The following is a 17,458-nucleotide window of genomic DNA, read 5'->3' as shown; positions in this document are numbered from 1 at the left end:
TTCGACAATTTCAGGGAATTTCTTCCGCGTCATGAAGGAAAATCTCTGAAATTATTAAAAGAATTTAAACTACACCGTTCGATTTTAAATAAGTAAATCATTCGTTGAAATTTTGCAATCGCTGGTGGGACATACTTCATTTGTGCTTAATGCGGTCGAAATTTACTCCACCGTGCGCTATGGCGTCGTCGTCTAAGAGTCTATCGCAGTCACTCTCAGACATTCCCATATCCGGTGCCCCCAGACCCCCCCCCCCCTTTAACCACGGGCCCTTTCCCTACCCGTCCTTGTTATCCAGACACACAACGCGGCCGGGATTCGACACAGCGTTGTCGTCTGAATGGACGAGTCAAAAAGTCACCTTTTTAGCTGTTTGATTGGGTGTGCTTTGTTTGTTGCCGTGCTTGGGAAAAACGCCTTATGAACATACTAATGTTGGCAAATTTCCGATGAAACATGTTGTTGGGAAGAGAGTTATAAACATTTTTCCAAGGGGTTCTTACATCATACTGCGAATGAATTTCTCCGAAAAATTGAAAGAAACATAAACACACATTTTTGAGGAAACTTTATTTCATCAAAAGAAACTTGGCAACATCCGGGGGCCCATACAGCGCTCTTCCTCAGCACGACAGTTCGGAACACCTGCATGATACATGGTTGATAATGCAGTTTCCAACGAAGTGCAGTACATGATCTTTGAGGTTCTCGCTTAATCTCTGAAGTTTTCGACTTTGACACCCCTCACTCTATCGAGCAGAGACAATACATTTTAGAGACCCCACTCTCCCATCTTCCCTAATTGAAGTTACTTTCGGAAGTCAACGCTCAGACTCACCTTATGATGACTGTTGACCAAAGAATGAGCAATTGGTTTCGCAATCCTGATGTAATTTCCAAAAATTCGCCTAACAAAATGCTCACCTCGACGTTCATCGGTCATCAACAGGCGAATTTAATTTTATTTTGGTTAATGAGTTGCTCATCGACAATTATTGAGGCGAAAAATAGCGTTGGTCTGTATATTTAACTTTAGTCTCACTCCATAACAATGCTAGTGGTCTCTGGTCTAGATTCTCTATCTCGCTGCGATCCCCATCACTATTTGGACTATACACTTTGCAATTCGGAACAACAATTTCTGGCTCAGTTTAAAAACGACGTATGTATCATTAATTAACCTATACACATGTGTGTTTTTACGGATGGGCTAGAAATTGTAGTTCCTGATCGAAAATTGTAGTCCATTTGATTTGGAGGTTCTTGATCTCAAGCAGAAAGAGGAACCTGTGAGGAATATAATTCTTTGCAGCATACCATTTGGAATTTTAGCGGAAAAAGTTCTAATCGACAAACCTCCAGAGGCGATTCCAGGGGGGCATCCTCCCTTGGGTTTGAAAAGGAAAAAAGAGAGAAGGAAAAAATGGGGAAAGGGGGCAAAAGAGAAAGAAAAAAAGTGCTCCTAAAATATTTACTGAAATGATTTCTAGACAAAACGATGTAACCAAAGGTTACTCAACACCGGAAAAATAAATACGTACCTAGTTCATGTACTAAAATAAAGTTAGGCTGGAAAAAGTATGATTCGTCCATTTTCAACTTTCAAATAATGCACAAATTGTATGCTAAAACTGCTTAAAATTCAATCTGGGAGGGCCTCTTTTTTAAAATTTGCCGGGAGAGGGCCCCCAGAGCCCCCTCCAATTCACTCTGGATCCGCCACTGCGCACCCCGAAGGGATGAATTCATAAATTTGAGAAAAACGTGGCAATCGTGGTTCGAGACGTACTTTACCAGTCTCGGAGCGTCCCGTCTGTAACGTGGTAGTCGCATCGCGTCGCGTCGGCCGCGTCAGAACTTGAACTCGGCTACTGGACTCCTTGACCGTAGCGGGCACGGGCAACGGACAGTGGGCACTGGGCTACTACTGCCGTACTAAGGAAAAACGCCGTAAAAACATTCGAAAGTTGCCAAATTTCCTTCAATAAAATGCTTATTTTTTAGGAAAGCTGAGAATATTCGTTCTCGAAAGTTTCAAGAACTTCAGGTGAAGTTGCGGACAAAATTATACGAAAAATTGGAAGAAAAATATTTGAAAATTTTCCCGAGAAATTGTGATTTACCATAGGAAAGTTGGCAACGCCTGAAGGTCCATACGGCGTTTTTCCTTAGCACGGCAGACTAGGCACGGGGCGGCAGGCGCAGGCGACCGTTCGTACGGACCGTGGCCATACTCATCGGACACCGAACCGAACGTGACCGCCCTGCAAAGTACCCCGACTCCACACAGCCCTGCTTAGGAAAAACGCCTTATCAACATTCGAGTCTCGCCAAATTTCTTCCAATAAAATACTTCTTTCTTGAGAAGTTCCTTAAAAGTCCTCCTTAAAATATTATCTTATACACTAGACTACGTTGCGAGGAAAATTCTCGGAAAAAATCACCGTGGAAAGTTTACAAGTTTTGCGAAGGATTCGAGTTGTATCGGAGGAAATTTGGTGGCGTCCAAGGGTCCATGAGAAGTTTTTCCGTGACATATCAGCACAGATGCCGCCACGATCCAGAACTCTTTGTCGATTGGCGCATCTGGGGGGGGGGGGGAGGGAGGGGGGACGAAAGGGGACCATCCACGTCCCCCCTCGCCGAGAATGCAGAAACTTATCGACCACGCGACCGGTCGCGTGCGAAAATGTGATGGCTCGGCGGGCTGATTAAATTGAAATTGATAGACAAAGCGCTAGACAAAGATGACAAAGATAAAAAGAAGCGATCTTATCGATTGAGACGAATGGTTGTTAAGGACTAAGATGGAAATGATACGGTGGACTACCTACGCTAAAAGGTCCATCGTGGGTTGTCGTTAGTTAGTCTATTGCTTACCTCTTTTTCTCATTGCAACCACCCGCTTCCACCGATAGGAGCGCTCTATTTTCTAGTTGTCTTCTTTGTCAATAGCTTCGTCTATCAAATTCAATGATCGCCTCGCTGAAAAACGTGTTTTTTACAGGAGAGGGCCGCAAAGCCATTTCTTGAAATGGATAGGACGGCTTGCATTAGTATAAGAATTGCGTGGTTTTGGCGAAAATTAAATTTCGTCAACCGGGGAGATTTTTGTACATGTTGACTGATTCTCCATTATCGAAAGGTTTTTGCTGAGGTGTGCTCATCACGTATCATTCCAGCACCAGCTTGGCTCCTGACCTGAACAGATAACACTTTAAGTTTTGTAAAACTTAAAAAAATTCCTTCTTTTATTGGTCGGATTTAAATGGGTTTTTTGAAAGACTTACACTGACTCCAATATTGTTTCCAAAATGGTAATAATGAGCTATTACACGTAGAAGAGGACCAACATTCAACGACGCAGTAACTAAGGACTAACCAACTAGAACACACGCCTCAGTTTTGCGCTCTCCGCGCTGGTGCTGAACCAGCTGAATGTCTGTATTAAAATTCCTCAAGAGCTGATGCTCACAGCAGCTGCGCTTTTTTCACACTTCTTCCTTATGCTCCTCTTTCACCTGTCTACGAGAAGCAAGAAAACACACAACAGTCTCCCCTCTGACATATTGGCGTAACTAATTTTTCGGATGAACCCTGACGTCTATATGATTCCATGCTTTCCAAGGCTCATACCGATTGGCAGTGATGCCGTTTTAAGGCGTTACACAACTGGACAAGTGTAACTTCATTCTACGCTTACCAACACTCAAACAATTCACATTTTCACACGAATATAACTGTAAAGTATCCATCGAACATTTTGCTAATTTTTAATTACGCTCGGGAGAGAACCCATTGAAATTTTCAGTTAGAGATGCTCAACAGTTTCCATGTAAAACTAAAAATTAAGCAGGAAAATTTCGCGGCGTCGAAATATAGTCGTGTATATCTCCATCTTGAGAAACAAGGAACTTATCAACACTGGAATAAGTCAGAAAAATTCATGACTTAGCTGTAACGAAGCTTTCCTCTTGAATCCAGAACAAACTCGTTGAATTGAGCAGGTTTCTGATTTGATTTAAGCCCTCTCCTTCTTAAAGACACCTGCAATTAGTATTGCATGCAACGAGCACTAAGCCAATGTAATTGCATGCAACTATTCGAGCTCTACAGATGTCCGTGTTGCATACGCACGGAAGTGAAGGCGTTTTGACTCAGCAGGCACTCACCGTTTCACCCGCAGCGCGGCGGTGGGTTGCACTGTGAGATTCCGCTATGATAGAGCCCTTAAAGTTCTTCATTTATACTAAATAGGCATCCACTACGCACGAGTAGTTAAACACATGCGTAGGATGATCATAATTTCTTCTTGACAACGCCATATTTTTTTCTTGATTCAGCATCAGGAAATGTTTTTGGCGGAAAATTCAAGAACATCTCTGCTTAAGCTTGAATCAAGTCGCTCTCCTTTCAGTAAATTTTGAGTTTCTCGACACTTCAGTCCTTTCTCCAATAAACGGTCGCAAAGGGTATCGATAAGGGCCAGTTTTGGGCCCACCTTAGATTTTCTCAACACAATGATTTTTTGTTCATTGAAGGTTTGTATTTTACGCGGTGTAGCATAATTTGGGCATTTTCGGTCTCTATTTGGGTCGAATATTGGCCTAAACATTGGTCTGAAGGCCGATTGTGGTGGAAAATGGGGGTTTTCAGTCGAATGCTGAAAAATCCGTATTTTTGTCAATATTTGCCTTCGTACTCATAGTAAGGCCTTTAATATACCCGAAATGAGACCAAAAATGACCGAATCATGATGCATTCCCTTAAAATATGGATCTTCAATGAGCATCATACCATAGAGTTAAGGAAATTCAGGTAGAGTGGGTCCAAAAACAGCCCTTATCGATACCCCTCCTTAACAGGTTATTTAAGAAAGTAGTCTGATTGTGAGTGGATTTCCGTTTGAGTAGAATACTCTCCCACGTAAAAGGGCACTCTAGAAAATCAGGCAACGTGCAGGCAAAGATGGAAGATAGGCTGGTGTTTACACCTCCAATTCCGCTCCGCACACTTTTGAGGCTTTCGCTTATTTACAACGAAAAAAACTGAGACGCACGCAGAGAATGCTGCGCCGCATACCGTGGCTTGGCTCACATATGCGGGTTTTGGCAGAAGGAGATTGTTTTCCTTGGAAAGGAAAATAAAAATTAGAAAAATAAACTTGCCCTGGAATTAGTGCACTGTCAGGGATTGAGTTTGTGACGGATCAAAGATGAGTTTATTCGATGAGCTTACAGTTAAACGAATCCTTCTACTTCTGAAAATTCTGCTGTGAAACAAATGTGTCATTCGGACTTGTTTCCAGTTGAAAAGGTCTGAATTTATTGATCACATGTATCTATGACGTATCTATCGAAGCCACATCAATCATACTGCCACAAATTAAAATCTACATTTCCCTGCTTTTCTCAATGTTCCGCTTTCTCCACCTTCCTGTTTTCTAAGTTACCGTTAAGTGCGTCCTGTTTTTCCTGAGATATCCCAGTTTACCTGAAAATTTGCTAAATTTCCCTGCATTTTCTAACATTCCTTTATCCAATTCGATATTTTCCTGCTTTTCTGGCATTCTTTTATTTTTCCTGACATTTGCTTACATTTTCGACCATCCTTCTCTTCATGAAATTCCCTTTTCCCCTGATATTTTCCTGGCGTCCTTCTATCACTCCTGATACTTGCCATGCTTTCTTTGACATTTACCTATTTTGCGGATACATTTCTGACACTTCAATGTGACTTTTCAACCTCTGACTCCTCCGGGTTTTCGACAACTGATTCCAAAAATTTGCATAGCTTTTACCTGAATAGTTAACTCACAAATTCTTTGAACAAATCTACAAATTGGGCTTTTTTACCTGCAAAAAATGATCAGCCTGACAGAAGAGGCGAGAAAAATTCGGCCTCGGACTAGGAAATTTAGATTTGGCTCGTCATTCCAGATCGTTTTTAAAAACTGACATTCTTAATACGGACGTTGCGGACCCGCGAACACCCACGGAGAGTCATGTACGCTGCCAAGTCGAGTTGATGGCCGGGTATTAGCTGAGTGGTTCGGTTCCTAGAACGAATTTCTGGATTCAAAACAAAAAACTTCTGCGAAGTGACCCGCAAGCTCGATGCTGGAGCTCCCTGGAAGCAGGATCGGGGCCGTGACGTCATCTTGCGGTGAGTCACGCGCGGTCGGCAGTCGTTTGCCAGGTGAAACGGACCCCTGCCTCGCGAGATCTCTCGGCGGCGGGAAAATGGCCTGCTTGTCGAGAAAAGCCAAGGTCGATTTTTATTTCTTTTCGGACAAAGAGAGATGAGAATAATGAGAAGATCTAATAATCGTCGGTTAGTTTTCAAAGCTCGAAAAGTGGGGACTCGGAGAGATAGATGCCAAATTCCGATTGTATATGCATTCGATGATCTTTATGGTATGTTGAAAAAGTTCAAACTTTTACAAATCTAATCATAAAAATTTAAATAATAAAATCAAAATGCAATTGAATCAGTGAGAATGAAAACACATACCAAACTCGGTAATTCAAAAATGCTTTATTTTCATCGAAGACAGCCAATTTTACTGAAGGTCATTGAAGTTAGTGCATCTGTTACAACTTGGATTTTTAAAGTGCGTCCTTAAGTATTTGTCTTTAGGCACCAAAAAACTTTTTCTTAAACTAACTTCTTCGCTTCCCGTGTAGTTTTGTGTGTCTTGATTATTTTCATTTTTTCGAGTTTGTGTTTTTTCGTTCTCACTGATTCAATTTGAAATTACTCCATGGCGATGACAAAACTAAGAAATTGTGTATCTCTCTGTGCGGCGTGATGATGTATGAATCATGAATTTGGACAACAGCAGCCTGTGCCTACAGCAGGGAGACAGAGAGTTGTAACAAAATACGTAATTGTGTTGAAATACACAGGTAAAAGTGGGAAATGCTGCTCAGGGCCCCAGGGGCATCCCGAGGCGGTCCATTTTCAGAACTTCACGGCAACTTTTCTGCAAGATCTCAAATCGGGAAAAAATTAAGAAAAATTTTCTACACTCAATGCAGACTTTTACATGGAGAAATACAATTTTCTCGTGCCATTAACCCACTGCAAACAAAAATTTCCATGTATCATCCTAAGAAAAATGAAAATGCGGCGGGAGGTCGGAAACGTAAGAAAATGATAACCGGGATTTCGAAGTTTCACCATCGATAAAGTTCTTCATAATGTAGCCATAAACGTAGTAAATCCATTAAATTGATGGAAGCGATTAATCGTCCATCGAGACGTGAACCGCGATCGCAAGAAAACATCTTACGGACACGACGTTCAAGAGGGGACATTCAAGATGCCGCGTGGCGTGGCCCATGGGCCCCACCCTTCTGGCGCGCCGCGCGACCCGTTCCACACGTTGCACCGAGCGCGCGCGCGGCGCGGCGTGGCGTGGCGCATGCACTTTTCTGACGCAACGTTCGCGGCATGTGAGACCGCACGCGAGCAGCATCGTTGTCAACAAGATCTTTAGTCCCGTCTAATTCCACGTCTGCACGGATCCGCGTCGATGAAGAGCGGTCGCTGAAGTTCTTCTGAAATGGTTTTCATACAACCAAGATATACACTGAAAAAAAAAGTAGCTTGGATCAAGCATGATAATTCTTGAATTTGCCGCCAAGAATTTTATTTATCTTGCTTTAAGCTGACTTTTTCTTGATTCAAGAAAAATAATACTTGGGTTAAGCAAAAAAGTAGCTTATATTAACCAGCAAAATTCTTGATTTAAGAAGAAATACTTCTTGGCAGCAAATTTAAGATTCTTTTTTTCCCAGTGAGCGCAGTGTGCTGCAAACATGTATTTTCTTAGGCCTTGTCTCCACGGGCCTTTTCACGAGATTTGTCCCAGGGAAAAATCCCACTTGCGAAGTTGGGAAAAATATTGATTACTCTATATTTTTCCCAACTTTCGTAAGTGGGATTTTTCCCTGGGACAAATCTCGTGAAAAGTACCAAGTATGGTCCTTTTACTCCTAGGACCCTCTGAGAGAGGAAGAAGAAGTGAAAACAAATTGAGCGGTATTTTGTTGAATACTCCATTGTTCATGTTTGTTTACTTAAAATAATGTGTCTAATTGTCAATTGAGTGCAATTATTACTTCAATCCCGGTTAAATACTCGACTTTATCTAATTTATCGTCCCTCGCAAACTAGTCGCAGGACCGTATGAGCCTCGTCCCGTGGAGACGGTAACTGGGAAAAATCCCAGAAGTTTCATTCCTGCGATTCGAACTTGGGACAAATCCCATGAAAACGTCCCGTGGAGACAAGGCCTTAGCGGACGTGCACTTCTTATCTTTGGAGGAAAACTCCTGCTAAACAAGGAAAATTCGGAGGCTATTCTTCAAGATTTCCCGAATGTTCGGGACAGAATTTTTACCTTCATCCTGCACTGTCGATGTGTTGTTTTTTGGGTCCAGAGAGCTGATTATTGAGATTGATAAACCAAGCTATAGAGACAAACAGAACTAAGGGAAAATGGAGCGATCCTATTGGTTGAACACGTAGTTGTTCCACGCGAAGAGGAAAATTGATGGACCAACAATAGGGTCCCTCGTGAGGTGCCGTTAGTTACTGATTAGGCCTCGTCCACACGAACGCAGTTCGCAGAATTTCGAGCGAACTTGCTCCAGGAACTTATGATAACTCAGCTATGCCTTTTTCAGCGAAACCCTCAGTCCGTACGACCATTTCGCCCAAAATTTCCATAAACTACGTTTATATGGACGAGGCCTTACATACCTCCTTCGTCCGTTGTGACCACCCGCTTCCACCAACAAGATCGCTCTAATTTTTCTCCGTCTTCTTTGTCTATCGCTTTGACTATCAATTTCAATAACCAGCCTCCTGATCTGACAATCGTTGAATACAAAAACCTGCGAAATGACGTCACGATCAAAGAAATCTATTAAGAAAGAGCCTCTCGTTAGGGGCTTCCATCGCTCCGGCAACACTTGGCCTTGCTGACCTTTTCCAAGGCTGCCGATCCGATGAGTCGCCAGTCACCGCACGATGCACACGAATCATTGTCTGAGAAATGCAACCTACAAATCGGACGCGAAATCATAGGATTATTACCTGTGCGATACGGTAAACGCCCTTAATTCATGCACAATTCGACACCTGCGCAATTGAACATGATTGCCGAATCGCCCTTCTGTCGATTGTCGAACGTCCTAAGATACGAATTGTTTAGAGTAATGTTTGGTAACCAACACTGCCGTGCTAAGGAAGAACGCCGTATGAGCCATCAGACGTTGCAATATTTCCTCCAATAAAAAACGAATTCACTGGGAAATTTGTGGATATTTTCCTTCAAATTTTTTTAGAAAATTTCGTTCACAATTTGATTCAGAATATCTGGGAATTTCAAGGAAAAATAAGCGTGACTCTCCCCAAAAAGTCATGTTTTATACGGAAAAATTTGGAAACTCTCGAATGTTTATACGGCGTTCTTCCATAGTGCGGCAGAATACTGCGTGAGTGATGAGACGACAAGGCAGGCGTCTTCTCAGTAAGACTTGGCGGACGTGCAAACTACAGACTGACAGAAATTTTTCTTTTTAGAATAAATACGTCCATATCAGGGTCCGTAACAGTTTACCAAAACAGAAATCAAGAGCCTTCGACGACTTTTCGAGCATTTCTAAATAGCAATGTGAAATTGCGGAATTTTAAAGACCTTTTGACGACTTCTACTAAATTTTTGGAGCGCTTTAAAAAACACACCAAAAAAAAATTGAGAAACTTTAAGGAATGCCTGAAAATGGTTCTATGACGGAGAATGTTCTGACTCCTCACGAGCTTGTGCCTCTGGCTAATGGAAAGAAACAACTAGAGTCAGATGACTCATCGTCAAGTTTATGCGACTGCACTCTGTAGCTCGTGAGATACTTAAAAAATTGCTCACATGTCTAAGGGGAAAAAACCTGCGGAGAAACAATGAAAACAGGGAATCGCTAAGAGCCGTTTCATGTCCTAAATCAACTTAAAATTTTAAATTAATTCAGGTAATATTATTACCATAATAAACATTACATCAAAGGGCTCAAAAGCCTCGATTCTCAGTAAACGGCTATTGTGGACGGGTTTCATTCCGAACTCGACCCAATTAAACTGGGCAAAAACGAAGGGTCGCTTAAAATGAGAAATGTTTGGAGGGATGAAAATTGAAAAGAGAGCGGTGCTGTGCTAGGACTTTTCGTGGCTTTCTTCCACATTTTTCTGTTCGTCTCGTGTACAGCTTTTCCTTTGAAAGAAAGCCAAGTCAGTTTCGTACTTCAAAATTCCCAAATTCAATTTTTCTATCGAGCGTGGTTTCGTACCTTCATCATCGATATGATTTTTTCTCTCTTTTTTTCACATAAATGTTCAATTACAGAGCTACAACTATGCCTTAAACAATTTGGTATCTATTAGCTTAGTACTGAGTTAGAATACGTTTTAACAGTAAAGAACGCGCGATTGGTTATTCCAATCCTATTATTATCCCCTGGTACAGGCTGAAATTTTTTGTTAAAATAACTTATATTATTTTATTATGACATAATATGACATATTATGAATAAACTTAAATTTCAAAAAAAAATTTCAGTTCTTATCTATAATTCCTTAACCTGCTTAGTAAATAAAATATGTTTTGTCCTTTTAATTGTTTTTGTAATTGAGCTATCCAATAGTTCAATTGCATTAATATTCGTCAGTCCATACAGTTTGGATTCACATTTGAAAACTGCTGATTCCGCGATTGTTTGTCCAACAGTGGGCATTTCTAGTTAGCGTCGAATATTATGGATATGATTACAGAACTTTCGTATGCGAGACAGGACTGGATACCCGGTGAGTCCTGCTCGTTTGTAAGAAACAAAGCTGAGCGGACGGCGAACACGGCTCGGGCGCTCATGACCGACAAAATGACTGGCTAAATCGATTATCCTTCGTTAAATTTTAATTGCTCCCCACTGTAACCAAGCGCCCGAGTGGCTAAACACCACACACTCCTGCTAGCTACCACTCCACGCTCCTGCGCTTCATTCATTGGAACCTACTCCAGTAACTTCGAAATCTATGTTTCTTTTTTCCCAGAGTGGGTGGGCCTGTCTCACTCTCCTGGGTATCAACAGAGGCCAGAAAATAAGAATAACTCTGAGCCGAACTCTGAGGATTTCATGCTGAATGTAATTGTAAATGTTACAAAGAAATCCCTTGAGAACTAACAACCGCAGCCGTGCGTTGAGTCTAAAAACAACAGAGCGCCTGCAACTTCTCGTTTATGCAATACTGACAACCCGAGTGCACGAATAGTTGCATCCAGATCTATAGCCATTGAAAAGGCCGTAGTGCCTTCAATTTTTGCCACCCATAATGTTAAATTGTGTTACTTATTGCATTCATTAAGAAGGACGAATAGAATTGAAAAAGAAAATAAATTAATAAAACAGGGTGTCTAGTTTTTAGTTCATTTTGGGGAATCCTGATTTTTGACTGCTAAATCCTGATTTCAAAATTTTTCCAAATCCTGATTTTTTGCAGAGAAAAATTAAAATTTCTATATAAGCGTATGCATTAGCATAAAAAATCCGATCGAGCAGCCGATCGACTTTTCGCAAATCCTACGACCTATTTTTCATCAAATCCTGATGAAATCGGGATTGAATCCTGATTATCCTAAAATCCTGATAGAATCGGGAAAATCCTAATGCTAGACACCCTGTGATACATATGCCAAAAAAATGGATACTATTCATGCGGCAATTACTGTGGACTACTGAATTACAGAGAGGTTACTGGCATTATGAGATTGCACAATACTGCGTTCATTGAGAACTGCGGCCGGACAAGGTAATCGAGAACGTCACTGACTGTAAGATGTCATACGTGACTGGCACTGATCACTGATCACTGATCACTGATCCTGGTCGTGACGAACTGACGACTGACGCAAAGGGATCGAAAATCCACCGCACGGTCGATACTGAGGGTTAAAAAAGACCGTCATTGAAAGATAAACGATTATATTACCATGAATGGTGATGCAAACTTGTATCCGGCCTGCATCCAAATTATACACCGACTGTCGTAAAAGTGAGGATAATTGAAATTATCTTCGCAGATTAGTGAGACGTTGATCGGATGTAAGACTCGGAAGAGACGGAGGATGTTCATAAAAGATCGTTTATGGTTCCTCTTCGATGAAACACGTTCCCAGCGTCCGGAATAACACTTTTATTTTCAGGATGAAAGTCTCTTGCATGATAGCTATACTTATCCTTCCCCATTCAAAAATTTTGAAATGGAACTCAAGACAAGGTATGCATTCAAACGTCAAAAGCATTGTTTCCTCATTAAAATTTCACGTACAACAATTTGGGTAGGGTCCAAAAGCAACAATAATGAGGAAATTAGTGTTTATACTTAACAACTAAATTAGTAACTTCAAACTTCTCGTTCACGAAAAAATAAAAAATCGACGGAAGTTCAAATTAACCACCAAAAACAAAAAGTTTTTATCATCCATTTATTCGACAGATAGCAGGAAAAATCAGTTAAAAGAGAGTGCGGATTGTGTGATACATAGTGCCTCTTGATTCACACATAGTTCTTAGTTCCATAGTTCATTTACACATAGTTCCTTTTAAAATAAATGCATCTGACTATTAATGTTTCATTTTACGAAAATTGCCTCCCCGATCAGGTGCATAGTATTTTTTAACTTGAGCATACAGGGCGCATTCATTCCATCGTAAAGTTTTGCCGTGACAACATAAGCCGCCTCCTCATTGCCGGCGACTGCCAATTGGACTACATCTTACGAATATGACTACAATTCCTCGCTCATCTGTAAATACACCTATGTGTATAGGGAAACTAATGGTATATACTTGGTTTCTAAATTGAGCCAAAATTTGTAGCTTCTCATTGCAAAATGTAGTCCAATTGCCAATGGGGAAAACAAATACTCGTCGAGACCCAAAAACAGATATGACGCGTGCTGGGGCGGGGCTTCCTACCAAAAAAATTGACCATCAGCTCTTGATTTGACTTCATTTCCAACCTTAGGCCTGAGCGACTACAATCAACCAAACCCACTCCAGACCAATCACGAAGAGGCCTACCCTGATTGCTGCAACCACCCCCCCCCCCCCGGCCCCTCGTATGCACTTATGCTCCGGATCGATTAATTCTTCTAATTGATAGACTAGCGGGCGGCAGCGGCGACGGAGACGCATTCTTGCGTGACATTGAGCGATATCCATACTATGCGGTGAGCGAAAGCGGTTGTCAGATTGAACCGACAAACGAGTATTTGCTCCAATTTCCATCTGCTTTTAAAAGGAGAGCAAATTGTTGTGGCGACGGTACGGCAACGTCGGAGACAACAGCTTTACGCGGCCGCCAAATCACCGATGCAGTAAAATAACACTTTGCTCGGTGACGCGTAACGAGAAATTGATTGCGCTTCTCACGAAATTAACCCGAGGTTTAAACAATCCAGGTCGTTTTGATCGGTAGGGTAAATCTCATCAATTCTTTATCCGTCACTACGAATCCTTACACATATCGTTGAGAAAATGCTGGTTCTTTGATGCAGCTAATTGCTGAAAATAAAGACGGGTTAATGAGACCGCTAATCTGATGATACCAAAACCGTATTTGATGAAACATCCCGCAATCCCGCAAACACAGGGTCAAATGTTGTGCTATGACATCTTTGGGGATAAAAAGGATGGAATAAAATGGTTTTTTTGACGATAAGAGAAATGTTTCTACAATGGATTGAATTTTCGACATTTCCGGAGTTGGGTCGTTTACCTAAACTCGATGTGACGCCATTGGACCTAACTCTCTACACATGAGCACTTAAAAGTTTTTCAATTTGTCGATCAATCGATTGATCGAATTTTTGGATGATCGAAAATTCAGTCATTGCTTCATAATCGAACCAAATAAAAAATATTGATTATTTAATGGATTAATAGGCACACTTCGAAACGGTAACTTTTCAATAGTAACTTGCACCCATAGGGACGCCCGCCACAGTTCCCTCCCGCATGTACTTACATCAGCATCTAACCTAAATCTGAGAAACAAAAATCATGTACGCTGAACATTTTTTATTACGATTTAGCATTTACGGCACAATTTTTTCTTCAGTTTCTTCTAAGATCCTGTTTATCCAATAAATGCCGGCACTTTGGAGCTTACAGGGTGTCTAGTTTTTTTTTTTCATTTTGGGAAATCCTGATTTTTCCTGATTTTTGACAGCTAAATCTTGATTTTATAACTTTTCCAAATCCTGATATTTTGCGAGAAAAATTAAAATTTCTGCATGCGTATGCGGAGGCAGGCCCGTCGGACGGCCAACTGTTGTCAAATCCTGATTTTAAGACCGAATTTTCTGTAAATCCTGATAGAATCGGGAAAATCCTGATGCTAGACACCCTGTTAGAGCTGAAATCTTGCGCTAGTTTTTAGTAATTTAACCTGAAAATTGACCAAATTTCCAAGTTTTGCTTAATCGGTAGTACATAATCGACAAAACAATTTATTTGAATTTTGAAATTCGATTTATCAATCAAATCTAGAGACCTTCGATTGATCGATTAATTGATCGCTAATCGAAAAACCCTGAGTTGAGCCCTCACTGGAAAAAAACAGGTCGCTTGAATCTAGAGTCCAGACTCTTAAAACATTGACAAGAAAAAATACTCTTGATTCAATCGGACTTGCTGCTTGAATCAAAGGGGAATACGCTTAAATAAGAGGATCGACTCTTCAATTCAAGGAAAAATCTGATTGAATCAAGATTATTTTTTCTTGTCAATATTAATAAGAGTCTGGACTCTAGATCCAAGCGACTTTTTTCCCCAGTGAACACCGTTTTTACATACAACTTTGCACGACTCAAAGAGCTTTGTCTGCTCCCAGTGGGAGCCGAGGCCTTTCAAAGCGGGAAGAAACCGCGAAGGCTATGGCGTTGTCGGCGGGGATATGCGTCATTTGCGTCATGCGTCATGCGGCAGCGCTGGCGATTCGCGGTATGACCCAGTGACCAAGATGCAACTTTCTTTTCCGATCGGATGACTCGGACTCCGATCAGCTCCGCCGATCCGCGACAAGTGCGAGTCGTCCGGCGTCGCGCCGCGCCACGTCAGGGGACACGCACCGCAACGTCGGCCACGCCGCACAGTGGATCCAGTCAATAAGTAAGGTCGGACAAAATTTAGAAACTTTAAACGCTTATAACTCCGTTAATATAAAACTTTGAAGTTCTAAAAGTGGTTCTATTGGTTTTCTCGTTAAATTTCCGTCTAGAATCACCCCTAAAAGTTTAAAATGTGACGAAATAAACATCAAAATTTGCTGCACGGAGAAAAAAACTTCGTGCGCGGGACCCGAAGTTTAGGTCATATGGATCTCTGAAGTTTTCGGATTGAGCATCCAGCTGCTGAGTTTTGGATCACACATCTGAAGTACTTCAGTTTTCACATCCGAAAAACTCCCTGGTAAAAATTGGCAGTAGAATCTGTGTTCCAAAATACCATAGACCTACAGCCGGCTGTAAGATTTCCAATATCTTCTACAGCCGGCAACACAATTTCTTATAGCCTTTTATAGCCGATGGCGATTAAGCAACAGCCTGGCGATAAAGTGTATGCGAAACGTTACTAATTACGGATGCTAGGACTTTGTGAGTTTTTGGACTACCGCTCTCTTTTTGGGCCGTAGTATCTTGATTTATTGTGCGAGGAAAGCTCCGTACTTTTAAAGGATGCCTGTCATTCCTAATATGTTGGAGCGCTTTCAATTTCGTACGATACTGTGCGATACTTCTGGTGAGAAATAGTTGCTTCAAGCGCCGTGGTACGCTGCGGCGCGGCGGGCGGGCAGCCAGCGCGAAACGCGCATTGGCGCCTACAAACCTAACAGGGATACTTCACGCATTGCGCAATGCGTGAAGTATCCCTGTTAGGTTTGTAGGCGCCAGTGCGCCGCCGCTCCGCTTTGTGCTTGAAATCAATTAAATGAATATTTTGAAAATATTATCCAGATTAAGTTATCTTTGATTTTGGTTTAAATTTTTTAGTGTAATAGATTTTAATGGGGAACGAAATGAATAAAATAAATGTTGTTTTGATGGGCAAAACTTGAGTTCCAAGTCATAACTTAGACCTGAGGAGGGTCGAAAAATCCAAAATTTAGCATCAACAGGGTGTCTACCAGAACAGGCTGGCCAAAAATCAGTACTTTTACAGTACCTCCTCAACAGACAAATATAGTACTTTTTCAGTACCTCCATTTGACAAAATTCGAAAAATGTCAAAAATCTGGATTTTTCGATCAAATTGCGACAAAGATGACAAGAAAATTAAACAAATTCCGGACTTTCTTATGGAATTTCCGCACTATTCTCGTACTTTCGGACCGCCCTTAAAAAATCAGTGCTACTTCCGAACTTTCTGGAAATTCCGGACTTGTAGACTTGTAAACACCCTGATCAAGATCAAGTATTTTATGACCGGTTCCTAAGTTTAGGGTATGACTATGAGTACGGTCCTAGAACTCATGAGACAACGGACTTGTTCGCGTTTAGTATCAAACGTTTCACATGTCTCGCTCGTTTGGCGAGGATCCGATCTGAAGCGAGCCGTGCGTGGGAGTATGCGGATCCGTCTAGGCGAGCGTCTAGACACGGACACGGACAGGTGGTATTCAAGCCGAGCCGCCACCCGCCATTGCCGACGCTAATCGCATGATGCATGATGAACGGCTTCGCTTCATGCACTATTTCCATCATAACGATGATCCTCCAGGCGAAATATTCGCGTTTCTGTAAGTTCACTCGTACACGGAACGCTATCGGAATATAGCGACTCGCTAACTTCGGAGACAATATACTTACGGATCAACTTGTGATTGGCTCACATCGGAGCCATCGCATTCGATACTGATATCGAAACTGCACTCGAATGCTATATTTTTTCTCTAAAAAAACCACGCCTTTATTCCGTTGAATTTCTTTGTTAAAATTGGTAAGTGAGTGCTTAAGTCTCCTGACAACAGAAATGCGATCTCAAAATTGGAGAAAAATGACGAGTAGCTGAAAAAATGGAACCAATTGATGCGATATATCGCATGCCGTTAGTCCATCGAATCACCTTAATTTCATTGATACATAGAATGTGTTAAAATGTATCATTTGGTACTTCTGTTCAAAAATCAAAGTAATACCGGGAGGAGAAATCACTTACGAGATAGTCACCGAAAAACTGACTGGTCAAAACGCTGGACTCACCTGAAACAGTGGGGAAAAGAGAAAATTAGCTGTTAGTTTAAGCATTTATTAAAGCATTATAATATAATGGAACATAAAAACTTCAAAACCTAGTTAGCGCCATCAGGCGTTGCCAAGTTAATTAAACGATGTTCT

The sequence above is a fragment of the Bemisia tabaci genome, chromosome 3 (assembly GCF_918797505.1).
Source record: "Bemisia tabaci chromosome 3, PGI_BMITA_v3".
In the NCBI taxonomy this organism is placed as follows: domain Eukaryota; kingdom Metazoa; phylum Arthropoda; class Insecta; order Hemiptera; family Aleyrodidae; genus Bemisia; species Bemisia tabaci.
The sequence above is the reverse complement of the archived record's forward strand: the minus strand, read 5'-3'. Positions refer to the sequence as shown.